Below are 14,928 nucleotides of genomic sequence, written 5' to 3' on the forward strand. Positions count from 1 at the left end.
AAAAAAAAAAGAGAGAGAGAGAGAAAGAGAAAAGAGTTCGTTGAAATATACTTGCGCGACAAGCATTATTAATTAAGCGACAAAAACTTGTACGTGCGAAATGTAATTTCCGCGAAACAACATTCCATTGTAATAATTCCGTATCATTTCGTACCACGAGATTTCTCGATTCGCTAATTAAGAGAGCAAAGTAACGAACCTAGTTGTTTAATTCGACAAACTGTGCCGTCCGCTTCCCGTATCCCGAATTGTACGCGTTGTAACAATTTCATGAAACCTTGCACGTATGCCGAAATTTTAATGATCCGCCGGTACCAACGGTTGCGCTTTTGCCAACGATTGGTATAATCTTTTCACTTTTTTTTTTTTTAAATTTTCATCGCGCAAAAAGGATTCGTCTCGTTTTTTGAAACCGCGATCTTGTCCATTTTTTATATCTCGTGGCCAGGGATTGTTTGACTAGTTCTGAAAAAGAAGAAAAAATAAAAGGAAATTTCTAGCATTCGATCTCTTTTCATTTCATTTTCCGTTATATTTTAATTTTGTTTCATTCGTTCGAAATTGAAAGGGAAAGAAATTCAGGATAGTTTCCAATTATTTTCTGAATATCAATTTTAGAATAGCTAAATAAAATTTCTCACGTGTTTTCATATTTAATGCTTTCATCTTTTCTCTTTTTTTTTTTTACTAGAAAGTAACTTCGTTCCACAATGATATTGCGTAACTGCAACACACGCAACGTAGGATAGAAGAAAGTGCACGTTTATCGTTGACAATTGACCGGATGAGAAGAGAGAAAAAGAATTATTAAAGAAAAAGAACGTAAAACAAAAATTTCAAATCGTCGAATTTTAATCGTGTTGCAATTCATAAACAATTTACGATTTCACGATTAAATTATCGTGAAAATTCAAACTATGATATTCACGATTTAATCAAAATACCATCGGTGGTTTTGAACGAAGGTCCCCGTTCTAAATTAATAAACCATCGCTGTATATATATATAATCTATTGAAATATGAGATATATCGAAAATGTGAATGGTCGCGCAGCAAGCGTGTTCGAACAGTTCTTTGGATAGGATCCAAACTGGAAAAATTCGTCGTAACGTTGTTCGAACACGTTGCAATTTTGCTGAAACCCGATCGATCGGTTTTCTTCTTTAAGTGTTTTCGAATGCCCATCGAGTCGAACCGGTCCTCGAGCCGCAATGAATTATTTCAATTTTGCCTTGCACACAGTTTGAGTGTAATATGATAATACGTTCAATGATCCTCTATTTCATTCGTGATACGAACAATCGTGTCACGAACTTTTCCAAAAATTTTTCTTCATAATCTGCATAATCTCTTTGATTCGAGAGAAAGCAAAAGAATTTTTCATATTTTAATCAGCTTTTCCAACTTCTGCTCGAAACAATCTTACTCGAGAAAGTGGATCTTGAAGAAGGTCTTAATACCCGTTTACTCGTCTCCCTACTTGTAAACCTCTTAATTTTCGACGTTAACAGTCCTCGTCACCAGAGAGACTGCTATATCTCTCACCGCGAATCATTCGACTTTTCAACTTGTTACCGAACACGGCACTTCTCCATTTCACTCTCGTATTTGCCATACTCGAATTCTCGCCGAGTCGCGTCAGGAAACTAAAATTTCTCTTTTGATCTCGTCCTCCAATTTTATTGGAAATTACAAGGTGTTTCGATAAAAACTTTCGTGGAATTATCGATTATTTATAAACGATCGAATTATATTATCGAAAAGATTTTTCGCAAATTTAATTCCATCGATGTTAATCTCGCGAGAAAAATTAACGCGCTTCTCGAAAAAATATTCGGGTCAGCCGTACGGTGTATCCATCGTGATTTCACAATTTTTCCCGCAATCTACCGCCGCTAATTAACCTCTCCGTCTATTCGCGTGGATAATCGGGGCGCAATCCCCATTTTGCATAAATCCTGTTGCCCTGGATCCCGCCGTTTCTTCCGCCTAGTATCTGCGCATGTAAACCGGGGAAGGGGACAACGGATCAGGATCGAATTTCGGTTCGAGCGTGGCCCTCGCCGCCGCGCCAACGTCCCACGCATATTTATTGCCCGTTTTCACGCCGATAGTTGTCTCACGTATCCGCCTGTTCCCGCGATAAGAATACAAAAAATATTTGTATCGACGTGTGCGGATTCGGCTATTTCGTTTCTTCGAATTCTCTTATTTTTCCCAACTTTTTTTTTTCTTTTCTGTTTTTTGTTCTTTGGACAACCGTGGACACTATACCACTGTCGACCTAACGATATGCGAGTGCTCGAGGAAAAATTTGATTTTTCTACGCCATGATCTTTTTTCTCTCTTTCTCTCTCTCTCTCTCTCTCTCTTTTGAATTGTAAAGGATAAGTTAAATATGATGCATAACGGAAGTGGTATTTGAAACGAATAAAGTACAGTTTCAAAATTCCTATGATATATCTCTTTCATCGTGTTAATTTATACGACCACTTTTTTTTTGCATGATGTTACGTAATAATTAAGATGTATAGCATAGTAATTAAGAAACGTGAGCAAGCTGATTTATGAGTGTATATATATTTATATATATATGTACGAAGCCGTAAAAATCTTTTGGAAAATTTTTAATTTTCGGGCGGTTTATATTTCGCGCGATATATTTGAAAATCTGGCTTTTTTTTAATTAAAGTCTCACAACAGCGAGAAACGGGATCCAGGGCATCGTCAGAAATATTTAACTTTAAGGGTGAAGATTCATCAATTATTTCACGCAATCGACGAAAAGGTAGATTGAAATTACGCGGTAATTGTGTTTATTAATAATCCGTCAATCCGTAATAAATTCGACTCGCCAAACACGATCTTCAATGATTAATTGCACATTTGTCCGAAACGATTTTGAACAATTCTCGTTCCATTCCAGTCTGTGAAATTGAAAAACGAAACGATTAATGATTAGAACGTTCACTGTGTACACTTCCATAATCGTCGTACCTAACCTAACAAAAGATCCTTTCTCGAAGAAATAACAATCAAGTTACGTTTTCGATTTAAGTAATAATAATAATAATAATAATCGGAAATATTGGATCGTTTGGAAAATAATTTTGTTTTTTCTTTCTTTTTCAACACTTTTTTTTTTCTTTTGACAATGAAACATCTAGTCGAATTCGATAAATTCTCGCGTTGTCGATAAATTCGTCGGTTCGCTTCGATCGATGCCTTTATTTCGTCTTCGTCAATTTCAATCGGTTTTCCGAAACGTGACGCGTCTTTAACGTCGAAATCGTCGAAACGAAATTTTGAAAAGTTTTGACACACTGATGTACACTTGTTAATACGCCTTCTCCATAGATTTCGCGTAAATTTTTCCTTGCCTGAACGGCATTCTTACCTTGTCGGTTAATAAAAAAAAAAAGTAAAATATGCCGTAAAACACACAATCGAACGAATTTTTCTTATAAATAAATCACGAAATGCACAACTCTCGAAATATATGTACAATAACGGTTTAGAGTGAAGTTGGCTGGATAAACTGGCTCGACTCGTGGCGACACTCGTGGCGAAGAAACAAAAAACCCAATAATTGTAGCAGCTAAACAGACAGTTTCAGTTTGGTTAAGCATTTTAATCGAGTTAATTATTCGAACTACCTTTATTATTCTTGATTTAATTTTTAAAACTATTAGTTACTTTTTCAACGTCCAAACTCTGCCATGGATATTCTCAACGCCCGTTTCTAAATATTAAATATACCACGGTTGGGAGCCGTTTAATCGTGGCCATAATTCCACTTACTTTGATATCGAACCTAGCACGTGCAGTTCAACGCAGCGTAACAAGCGTCTACGTCCATAGCCTCCGGAATTTCGGTCTCGCTTTAATCGAACGTAGCAGCGTTATAGAGAGCCCCTAATAGCCCGCATCGAATTTTATCCACCTTTCTCCTCGAACTTCTTCCAAGATCGCTCTATTTCTGTTCGAACCTTGTCAAATTAGGTAACTTTTTTCCGGATAAATTGATTTTCCCAAACCAAGATCGAATAATTTTCGGCAATGTGAAATATGGTGGATGGAAAAACATTCTTACCTGGAAACCTTACGATCTGCTGTTCCGTCTAATTCGCTTTGGATCATTCCTCCTGGCCACGAGTGGAAAATCGCCACAGTATACGTTACGATATGTATGCGCGAGGGACATACATATCGTATAAGGGATCGATTGGACTCTCCATATACCGTAGCTTCTAAGTAATTTCCAATAGTCCATTTTGGCAAGGATAACCTATGCGCTCGATAATCATTCAATCCGTTCCAAATTGCCAACCTATGATGAACGCTAATCGGTAAATGTTCGGTTTCCGCGTGCTGACTCGTTTAAAAGTCGCCTCTCAGAGCTGAAGAAGCGTTCAATGAAATTTCTCTTAGTTACTCAAACCGTCCCGTAATAGGAATCGTCTCGAAAGGAATCGCGAGTCGAAAATTCCTCCATTTCCATTCCATTTCTATTTTTCTATATCTATTAATTAAATGTGACAGGATTAATATATATGCGAACGAATTTACGTATAAATAAATATTTGTACCGAGATATGTATTTTTCTCAAAGAGAATATTCGTGTGAACGATATAATATAATATTTTTATAATTGCAGATTACGAACTTGCATTTTTAATTAACGATATCGTAAATCACGTGCAATAATTCACGAAAAAAACTTTTTTACCGAAAAAGTTTTCCTCGCGATCGCTCTCAAGATATGCAATTTAACCGAGCCTGAAAACTTTTTCAAAAGCTTTAAATTTGAACTCGGGAAAGGAGGGAGGGGAAAAGGAAAAGAAAGAAAGAAGAATTTGTCGCTTTATTTTCTTGCCTCTTATTTTATTTACCCGCCTATCCCGACAGGTTCGATTTTGAGATCCTTTCTCTCGGAGAGGAGGCGAGGGAGTAATTTCAACTTTCGCAACTCTCGAAACGAAGAGTTTCGTGTCAACGTTTTCGAAAAAAATATTTGCTAAAAAGTAATTCTTTCCTTCTCTCCCTTTTTATCCTATTTCCTCTTCGATTTTTGCTAAAAAACTAATTGGAAAAGTTGGACGATTCTTTCTTACAGCTCGCGCTTTGAGCAAAACTGTAATTAGACCGTTTGATTTTCCCATCGGATGAGCGAGGGGGGATGCAATATGGCGATTGGCGCGTGATTCAAGATTAAATTTAAGATAAATGTACCTTGGATATCGAGCAGTCGTTTTTCAATTAATTCGATCAATTTGTGACTGCTGTTCCTCTTTTTACACAGCGTTTTCGTCAAAAAGTTAAGATATCCTCGATCTTTGAGGATAAAGTACAAAACAAAAGTAAAAAAAAAAAAAAAAAAAAATACAGTATTTTCATCAAAGCTATGACATCTTCGTTTTTGGGAGTAAAATAATAAAACTATCAGTTTCGCACATTGAAAAAATAAATCTTGAGAATTTTACTCTGCGAGCCAGACATTTAAAAAATTTAAAGAACGTCCACTGGATTTTAACTCGACTCGATGACGTTAATCGGACAATTTTGATAAAAGTTTCTCCATTTCGCGTTCTTTTTATTTTTCCCTTCCACTTAGCCGTAAAGTGATCAACCAATGTACACCAATTCCTTACAGAAACTTCTCCTTCCCTCCCCCCAAGATATTAACAGTCTCTCGTTACTCAATTAAGAACCGTCCAAACTTAGAGCGAGCACTCGCCAAACAACTCCACCGCCAGCAACGTTTCGTTTATCTTTTAACCGGTGAAATTTCGTTTACAACGCTCGAAAGCAGGGCGGGACGAAAAAGATATATCTATATCTCTCCATAAACAAATTTCTATCCTTAAAATTTTGCCATTATCGAGATTTGAATCATTAATTATTATTTAAAATATACAACTGCGAGTCGACTGAAAAAAAAAAATAATAAAAATATTTCAAATATTAATATTCCATTTCTATTAAACAACAATTCTCTGTCGTGCGCGAATGCGCGAAAAAACACAGGAAAAGTAGGGATCACACGTTCGCAGGGGAAGTGAAAATCCCGTGAAAATGAATTTAATTATAGCGGTCTCGGGTTGATCCTCGGGACGAAACTATCTATTAAATTTTGCCTGTCGAAAATCTACCTCTGTCGCGGCCATTCCATTTCACCCTGTCTCTTGGGCGAGTGTGAGGGGGCCTCCGGGAAATCTTCCGTCGTCTCGATGGTTGAATATGACCCAACGGCCTCCTCCTCTCACTCCTTTCCTCCCTCCTTCTCTTTCACGGACACGCTTCGTGCACACTCGCGCATCTCGCTCCCTCCATCGTCTCTTCCCCCACCACCACAACCACCATCACCACCGTCATCGCCATCTCGCGACAACGAGATACAACAACGACGAGATAACAAGGACGAGGCGGAGATTGCTTCATTAGCTGAAACGCGTAATTGCACTGTCTATTTGCCGTGACGTTTATCAGAAGGGTGGAGAAAATGTTTGCGCAAAGGACGTTCATAATTCGTTCGTCATGCGACACTGGGTGGCGTCTCCTCCTCCGTGCTTTTGAATGGAGTCACGTGGAATGAGGGAGAGGTGGGGGGAGGATACGAATTTCCCAACGCTTTCATCCGGAGAAGGGGAGGAGGGAAGAGGCGGAAAGGCAAACTTCGTCGACGGAGGGCTCTGGGATCGCGATTGATTTCGCCGGTTGGAAAATGAATATTTTTTTCCTTTTTTTCTCTTCTCTCCCTATGTATCCGTGTGTGTGTGTGTGTGTGTGTGTGGATATAATGGATAAAACGTAAGGGAGGGGAAAAAAAAAAAGGAAAAAAAAAGGATGTAAAAGGTATATAGGGACAATGGGAATAGTGGAGAATAGACGCGAGGCGATTCGAAAAATATGCGGTGCTGCGAAGTGCGGACGGATGAGAGGGCGTAAATGTGTCCCCGATGTGTTGCGTCGTACGGTTGGAGAATCGATCAAGAATTGCCGTTCATCGGCCGTGAATATTTTTTGGATTCGTGAAATGCACGCTTGAAAATTTGCGAACCGATTTTGAAATATTTTTGAAATGTGCGAATTATTTACGAAGTCGATATGCGTCTTAGTCTCGTGAATGATTTAAGTAAAATTTAAAATTTACGAACGATTAAATCGTTGTTCATCGATCGCGAATGTTGAGTGTTAATAAGACCGTTAATAGTATTCATTCATCAGATTCGATTGGTAGAATTATACCCTGTCACTCTCGACGAGATACTTATATAATTAACGATACGATCTACGAACTTGCGCCCCCTTGTACAACTTCCGTCTCACCTCTCAGATCGAGGCAATTAAAACTTGGGATCAATTCTATCAAAGGAGGCACGGTTCGGTTGGCGATTTCATTCTTTCCCCGAAGTATTTCGCGTGGCCCGTGTTCGCCCTGCCTTCTTCGACCACAAAGCGATAGGAATTCGCAAGAAACTTGTCGTCCCGTTTCCTCGCGAGGGAGGGGAGGGGAGTGGAAAGAAACTTGTCTGCACCGTCTCGAGTAGGAGATGGACGAAAAGGCGAGTTCTTTCGCCGCCTCAGCCCTGAACGGCGCTCTCTAATTAGAATCGAACGGTTCGGTAAACCGCTATGGATGGATTTAATTATGCACCGTTCCGTGCACCGATGCGCCTCGACTCCTGTCCCCAAGCCTTCTCTTCGAAAAGACGGTCGGCTCTTCTCTCTTTCTCTCTCTCTATCTTTATCTCTCTCTCCCTCTTTTCGCCTCGCCTCGCCTCGCCGCCGATCCTTCGTCCGTGTCCGTTTTTTTCAAACGCAACAATGGCGGCGGCGAGCCGCGAGCGAAGGCGAGTTTTTTCTTCGCTCCTCCAAGCTTTCTGAAATAGAAACAATTGAAAAAGTTTTTCGAGAAATTTGATCGAACGATCAAGACAAAGATAATAGGATAACGTAAGCGTGAGATTACGAAATTGAATATGAAATTTCTTCAAAAAAAAAAAAAAAAAAATTCGTATCTCGAGGTGACAAAGGAGGGGGGGAGGGAGAGAGGGAGGGAGTTCTTTCTATCGGTTCTAATTAATCGGGGGACGGGACGGGGCGTCGTTGTTAATTGCTTATGTGGAGGGAAACGTTATTGCGGGCGGCAACAATGGCCCCAGAACGACAATAATGCGCGCCGAGCTGTTTCGTGGTGATACTTTATAGCGCGTATTTCCATTCGAGGGAACAATCGCTCCTCCCCCCCCCTCCCCTCCTCCTTTCCCTCCTCTTTTGTGGGAGAGAGTGACAGGCTGGAATCAAGCTATATAGCAGCCAGCCACCTGCTTTGTGCGTTTCGTAATTTTTTGGTATTTTTCAAACGAGAAAGTTTCCCTCGATCGTTTCCAAAGTATACCAAAAAAAAAAAACTGTTAATGAATAATATTTTGAAAATTTTCCCGTAGACGAGACGTGACGCTTTCTCGCTCGAACTTTTAAAACACCGTGATCCGTTTTTGTTTCTTTAACAACCGTGATAATTCGAGTCGAAAGCGATGAAAATTTTGTTTCGAATGAAATATTTGAACAAATTTAAACATATTTTTTCCTCGCTGTTTAAATGTTTAATTAGGTTGGCGAGTTTACCTTTAGCCTGACTGATGGATGAAATTTACTTTTCTCCTTTTTTTTTTTTTTTTTAATTTTATTTTATTATTTTATTTTATTCGTTTATCGCATTTTCTCGCGGTTGGAAACGGAACCGCGTTTAACTTTCCCCGCGATGGAGAACTCGTGGAAACGATTCCAGGGACAGGAGGAGGAGGAGGGGAACGCTTAAAATTTTGTTCGTTTGATTTACGACACTTGCCGCTGACTCGTCGGGAAACGGATCAAAAGTGGGACGTGGTTCGTTGGATGTTGGGGCGTTTTTTGCATGCCGATGGGTTGGTTGGCTGCTCGAGGCTTGTACGGGAGAAGTTGGGGCTCGAGAGGAGCCGTCCAAGTGATCTTGCTCGAGGATTTCTCGGGCAAGTAAGCTGCATCGTGAATATAGTGTTGCTGTTCAATTGAAGAGAGTTGAATGGTTATTTTGATTTTCGACGATTGAATTTTTAATTTAATCGAATAAATTACGCAAAATGCTAATTTGTTTTGACGTGTCGAGATGGCAGTGAAGGTCGAAGGTTTATTTTTAATTAAATTAGATAGATTTATTTTTAATTAAATTTGCGGTATCGCGTCAAACCGAGCGAAATTTCCAGCTTTTCCAGTTCCGCGGAAGGAAACGAATAATTAATTATATTCGCAAAGAGCAAAGAGCCGCGTCTTTGCGCTTTGTGCATTATCGTGATTATATTGTGTCATATTGTAGGGACATATGATGAATTCTTTGCGAGAATTATTTTGTGTATTATCATTATGTGGATTTTTATATGAAAATATTATTTGTATCGTAACGGAAATAACGAACGGATGACTCACCTCCTCTTCTTCGATACACGTATAATTTTTAATACATCGAAAACTGTACAATTTATACAGATATTGAAATAAAATGGAATTGAAGTGGAAAATTAATATTGTACCGAACTTGTTGGAAATATTCATATTGACATATTTATTATCTTATTTTATTAAATATTTCATGATGAAATTGATATATATATATATATATATATTTTATATCAACGAGAAATATTTGTACCGTGCAACTATTGACACGTCTCTTATTCTCAGATATACGTATCATTTCAAAATATTTTTCCAAATATCGCAATTAGAGCGTGATTTATTAAAGCAGAAATGTATGTCATGTACAATAAATATGGATCGTATTACATGAAAATACATAGAGATTCGCTTAATCAATGCCCACGCGCATTTCACCTCGAGGTTGAGAGACAAAAACGTTCGTCCGTGCGATTAGAGAGGGAATTGAGCAACTTGTTATTTAAATATCCCTCCGCGCAAACTAGTCACGATTATGCGCCAATGTGGACGAACTGGTTAACTGCGTTGTTAAGTAGAGCGTGACTACTGCACGTGTTTTATAGACCACGTCCCTTGTAATCTTTAACGTCCTGAATATCCTTAATCGTGATCTCCAATGATCGAGCTTATAAGGAAGGAAAATCATGTGCGTGTCTTTACTCAATTTCTAAAAAAAGTATTGTAGGTTAGGAACTGATAAATTCGAGCAGGATCGGAAAAATTCGGCAAAGATCGCGATACTATATTACTCGAGATTCGTTCGGGATATAAGTTCAAGCACTTCGGCTCTCTTCGGCAATGATCGGTTGCGCTCGACTTTCGACGCGATAACGGATCGCGCGTTGCTCGGTTCGACATCGTTAAAAATACGATTGAAATAAATGAATTTTTTTTCAACGAAGATATTGAAAAATATTAAAATACGTTCCCTGTACGATCATTGTTAAAAAATAGTTTTTGTCACGGCGTTTATGGAAAAAGAGTTAATGATAAAAATATATGCTAACGTATCGCGCTTTAAATTCGATCCATATTCAGAGGATTATATCGCGGTGTAGTTTATTATTCATCGATAGATATTGCGAGCCTAACACAGTTTATATTCGTAGGAATAAACAACGTGTCGTCGCGTGTTTTCACGCGAAACGAGATTTCAACGTATATATCGTTTGCGCCGCTTTAATAGCCTGTAACAACGGTCTATGATCGGAAAGCGTGAAACAGCCGGGCGCAATTTTTCATCGTTAATATTTCACCGATCCCCTTTTAACCGATAAATATTAAACCAGCAGCCTCGTATCGGTTGTGTGTGCCCCATCGAAAATTCAAAACAATTGCTCGGGGAAAAAAAAACAGTGATAAAAACCCTGCGACATGCAAATGTTGCGTTATCAATGGGAGGAAATTAAAATTCGAAAGCTTCGAAAATAATATCCTCGGGAGAAAACGAAGAGAAAATTATTTTAGAAAATAATTCAACTATTTATATGGCACTATACTATACCAATATTTAAATCGCTTTTAGAAACGTGATCCGTTTCTCTTCTCTGGAATTACCCTGGTAAAAACTCGAAGAACGAGACAAAGACTGATCAGCCATTTTCCCAAGATACGTCTGTGATTGAGTTTATCCTTTATCTATTTACCTTAACTTCTCTGTCAACTTTGCCTCTTCTCTCGTCTCTCGTCTTTCTGGCATTTGCTCGCTCACGCTCAATTTAATGTGATTCATTCGACAGAGAACAATACAAGAGGAAATAAAAGAAATAAAACGAACGCATCGATTTTATTATATATATATATAAAGATGGATTAGATGGTGAATAAATGAAATTACTTTTAATTACTTTTAATCATTTTCGTTATATTATTAATCAAAATTTCACGTTTTATTTTTCCAAGCACACATTTTATGATACACTTGTTTGTTGTAATATCAAACTTTCAATCCAAGAATAAATTCTATACTTTCCACGATCGTGTCCTTCTGCGAAAACCTAGATAAGCGTTGTACAAATATTTCTCGAATATACTCGAAACTTTTCCACGAAGAAAGAAATTAAACTGGAATTAAATTTAACACTTTAACGCTTCAAATCTATTATCACTTTTCATTTCTTATTACGTAGAAAAAGCTAGATCTTTTCTTCTAATCAAATCCCTTCTCACGTGGAATATATACATATACGGAAAACGAAACATTTTTATTAACTAATCCAAAGTAATATATCGTTCGTGTTGCATCGAACTTTTACTTTTTTAGTCGAACATCCCCTTTAAAATGCCGTTCGAACCACGCCGATACGACTCTCCATTGCCAAGATATCGTCGTTTAAAGCGGACCGTTAATTTCCAGCGTGTTCGACCATTGTGTCCGTCTCGTTCTCGCGCGTGTCTCTCTCTCGTTGTCCGTCTCGCTCCCACCCATTCGTCAATCGCGACACCGTCCGCGTGTGGATGGTCAGTTACTGACTCAGCTTTTTTTCTCTCCCTTTCGCTATTACTAACCGCGTTGTGCTTACAGACAGGCAGGAAAAGTAGGGCAGGGAATTTCGATTGTTCAAAGATCATAAAGTTTCTAGCAACCGATATACATACACACTTCCAACTATTTTCTTAATTGTACTAAGTTTTATTTGGATTATAGTGTTCTCGAGTCGGATAGAGTTATTTTTCTGAAAGAAACAAGATACATTGCGGGAAGCAATATCGATTATATATATTTCTTTCCTTTCTTTTTCTTTCTCTCTCTGGCTAGGATGAAAAAAAATTGGCGCGCGACGCTCGTCCAAATGTCCGTTTCCTTAACACCGATTACAGAGAGACATGTTTCTACTGCTTCCATTCCGTTTTATATATACGATTGCCGCGCGTCAAATCCTTGTTTTCCGTTTCGTTTACCGGAAATTGATTTTCGATCTCGCATTCTGGAAGTGACACGCACCGCGAAGCATCGGTCCCGGCCTTTCTTCTTGTGTCCCTTCGAGGAAATTGTCTGCCATGTACTCGAGGCCACGGCCGTTCTATCTTGCATGCCCGCCGAGATTCTACGAGCGTTCTTCCCCTCGTCTCGAACGCTCTTGGACAACCTCGGAGAGATCGCGTCATTTCATTCTCCCATGAAAATTTTATGAGCTACGTGCTCGAATCGGGCATGAAGTGAAAAATATATTCTTCCTCCGCCATTTAGAAAATTATTCTTTTATATATTTAAAGAAGCACGCGGATATAAATAGATAAAAAGGATGAACGAAAGGAGGAGAAATCGAAGCAAAAGTATCTCGTGAAAGATAACGATAATAATAATATTCCATTGTAAATTTTATTTGTTTCAGAAATTTTAAAGCGCTGAACAATTAAATGGTATACGTGTTTAACAAAAAAAAAATATCGATCTTTTTATTGTGTATTTTTCATCACGTAAGAAAGAAGGTTGGAATTTTAAAAAAAGTCGTCGTTGATTAATAGACGTTGCAACTTTAACCACCAGACAAGCGTTCGAAACACTCGAACACGTATTGTTAGATCGATGTGTACATCTAAAAGTGTCTAGAAATGGATGTTCGACCTCCTCCTCGGACAGCTTATTTGTCGGGGAAGAGGTAACTCTAAAGTATCGTGTTATTTAACCACAAAAGTTTACAAGAATCATTTCAGGTGTGAGTTTCAGTGTGCACTCTGTAACGAGTTTGAAAAGTGTGACTTGGTATTACAATCCATCTTCCAACGAGTGCGTTATACACATTGTGAAGAGTGTATTTTTTTATAAATCATACGAATATACATACACTTTTTGAAAATCTTTTACGACCAATACGATTAAATATCACAATTTCAAACGAAACGATGGTCTTTTGTTTTTTACTCGAATCAAAAATTTTTCACGAATCAATCGGTGTGCGATAAGAATGCTATTAATCATCGCAGAGAATGTCGAGTCATCGGGCATACGCTGCGACGAGTCAGTTATCCCACAAGAAAATTGTTTCGGCAAAATGGATAAGGTGAAAATGTTGCGACGTTACTTTTCATCTTCGTTTTTATCAAAATATCGCCGCGCTGTCAAGGATTAAAGTTAATAAAGATAAAATTTTGACGAAAGGAAATCCCGCTTGTCAACCTGGCATAATTTCGTTTCACGAAACAATAATCCCCTTTCCAAGCCAGTGAATTTCGTAGCAAGGTCCTCCTTTTTGAAATATATCACGGCTCTCATCGTTTTCCACCGACTATTGTTTCCAAGAAGTCTGCCTCCCCTCCAGCTATTGTGATCGTACGTACGAGACGATCCACGACGTTTCCTTACGCACGCGATCTTAAAAATGCATCTTGATTGAGTTATGAATTAATCGTACACTTCTCCTCATCCGTTAAAACTGTGCGTTTCTTGCTTAAACGAAAATAGAAAAATTGTTGTTGTTCCAGTATGTGGAATTTTGGAATCGTCCAATTGATCTAAAAAGTAAAAAAAAAAAAAAACTAACCTCTTCCTTTGACTCAATCTTCTCAACATTTCGATCGAGATTTGCGCCATTTCCATTAGTGGTCCGTTTCATTGAAATTCGCGGCACGGGTCCGCGATAATTATTGAAAGGATTAAACGCGGAAAAAAAACTTGTTTCAAAAAAAAAAAAAAAAAAAAATTCCCGCATTCAACGATCGAGGCGACGCGTTCCACGACACAGACCGGCGGTGGAACTTCCTCGAATCTTTTCTTCTTTGCTTTCTTTGCCTCTCCTCTTCCCCCTAACTCCCCCCTCTCCCCACCTGTCGCCCTGTGCGAGGACGCGACGATTCAGCCGCGGCGCATAAAACACCGATGTCGAACAAAGCAGGAGCGGAATAAGAATGAAACGCGCGAGCGTCTTTGCGAGACGCGCGGTGAAAACCGGTGTTTTTAGATCCCGTTCCCGCGATAAAACCGGGGCGGGGGGGACAAAGAGGCGAGATCGTTAGCGGCTGACCGATAAGAAAGGTAACCGACGCTTTACGAAACGAGATTACTCCTCCTTGCCTCGATGGACGCTTGCTAATTTTAAATTATCGTATTATTCCACTTGCAAACTATCTCGAGTATCGTCGTTGGAAGAATTTGGATATGTAGAGCTGATAAATTATTGTTTGTAAACTTATTTCAAATAACAATGTAAGCTATGTAATCACTGCTCGTTAATTATTTAAAAATATCTTGATGCGTATTGTTATTTCACTCACAAACTTTCGAGTATCGTGGATGGAAGAATTTGGATGTATAGAACTGTGTATGATAAATTATTGTTTGTAAACTTATTCGTTTTAAAGTAAGAATATAAGTTATATACAATTGCTACTCGTTAGCATCTTGCTTCATTGAAAACAAATATAGTTACCTAAAATTGATGTTACGGTACGGGAAACGGAGCGTGTAAAAGTTAAGGAATTGCGCATTTCACGGACCGCATATTCCCAA

At 38.6% G+C, this 14,928-nt stretch overlaps 3 long non-coding RNA genes across 3 annotated transcripts in view; all 3 read right to left on the bottom strand.

Moving 5' to 3' along the window:
- LOC147656824 (uncharacterized) overlaps positions 1-14,928 on the bottom strand; it is a 31,878-nt gene that overhangs the window by 1,748 nt on the left and 15,202 nt on the right. The gene's annotated exons all lie outside the window — the stretch shown is intronic.
- On the bottom strand, positions 2,801-3,541 carry LOC147656825 (uncharacterized). Its single transcript, XR_015293701.1, has 2 exons — positions 2,999-3,541; positions 2,801-2,928 (listed from the first exon to the last, which is right to left on the bottom strand). It is a non-coding gene; the product is annotated as an uncharacterized LOC147656825 (long non-coding RNA).
- Positions 12,783-14,369, bottom strand: LOC147656826 (uncharacterized). Its single transcript, XR_015293844.1, has 2 exons — positions 13,964-14,369; positions 12,783-13,869 (listed from the first exon to the last, which is right to left on the bottom strand). It is a non-coding gene; the product is annotated as an uncharacterized LOC147656826 (long non-coding RNA).

This window comes from Apis florea, unplaced genomic scaffold (assembly GCF_048593485.1).
Source record: "Apis florea isolate Af1SG1 unplaced genomic scaffold, ASM4859348v1 contig_3496_pilon, whole genome shotgun sequence".
Classification (NCBI taxonomy): Eukaryota; Metazoa; Arthropoda; class Insecta; order Hymenoptera; family Apidae; genus Apis; species Apis florea.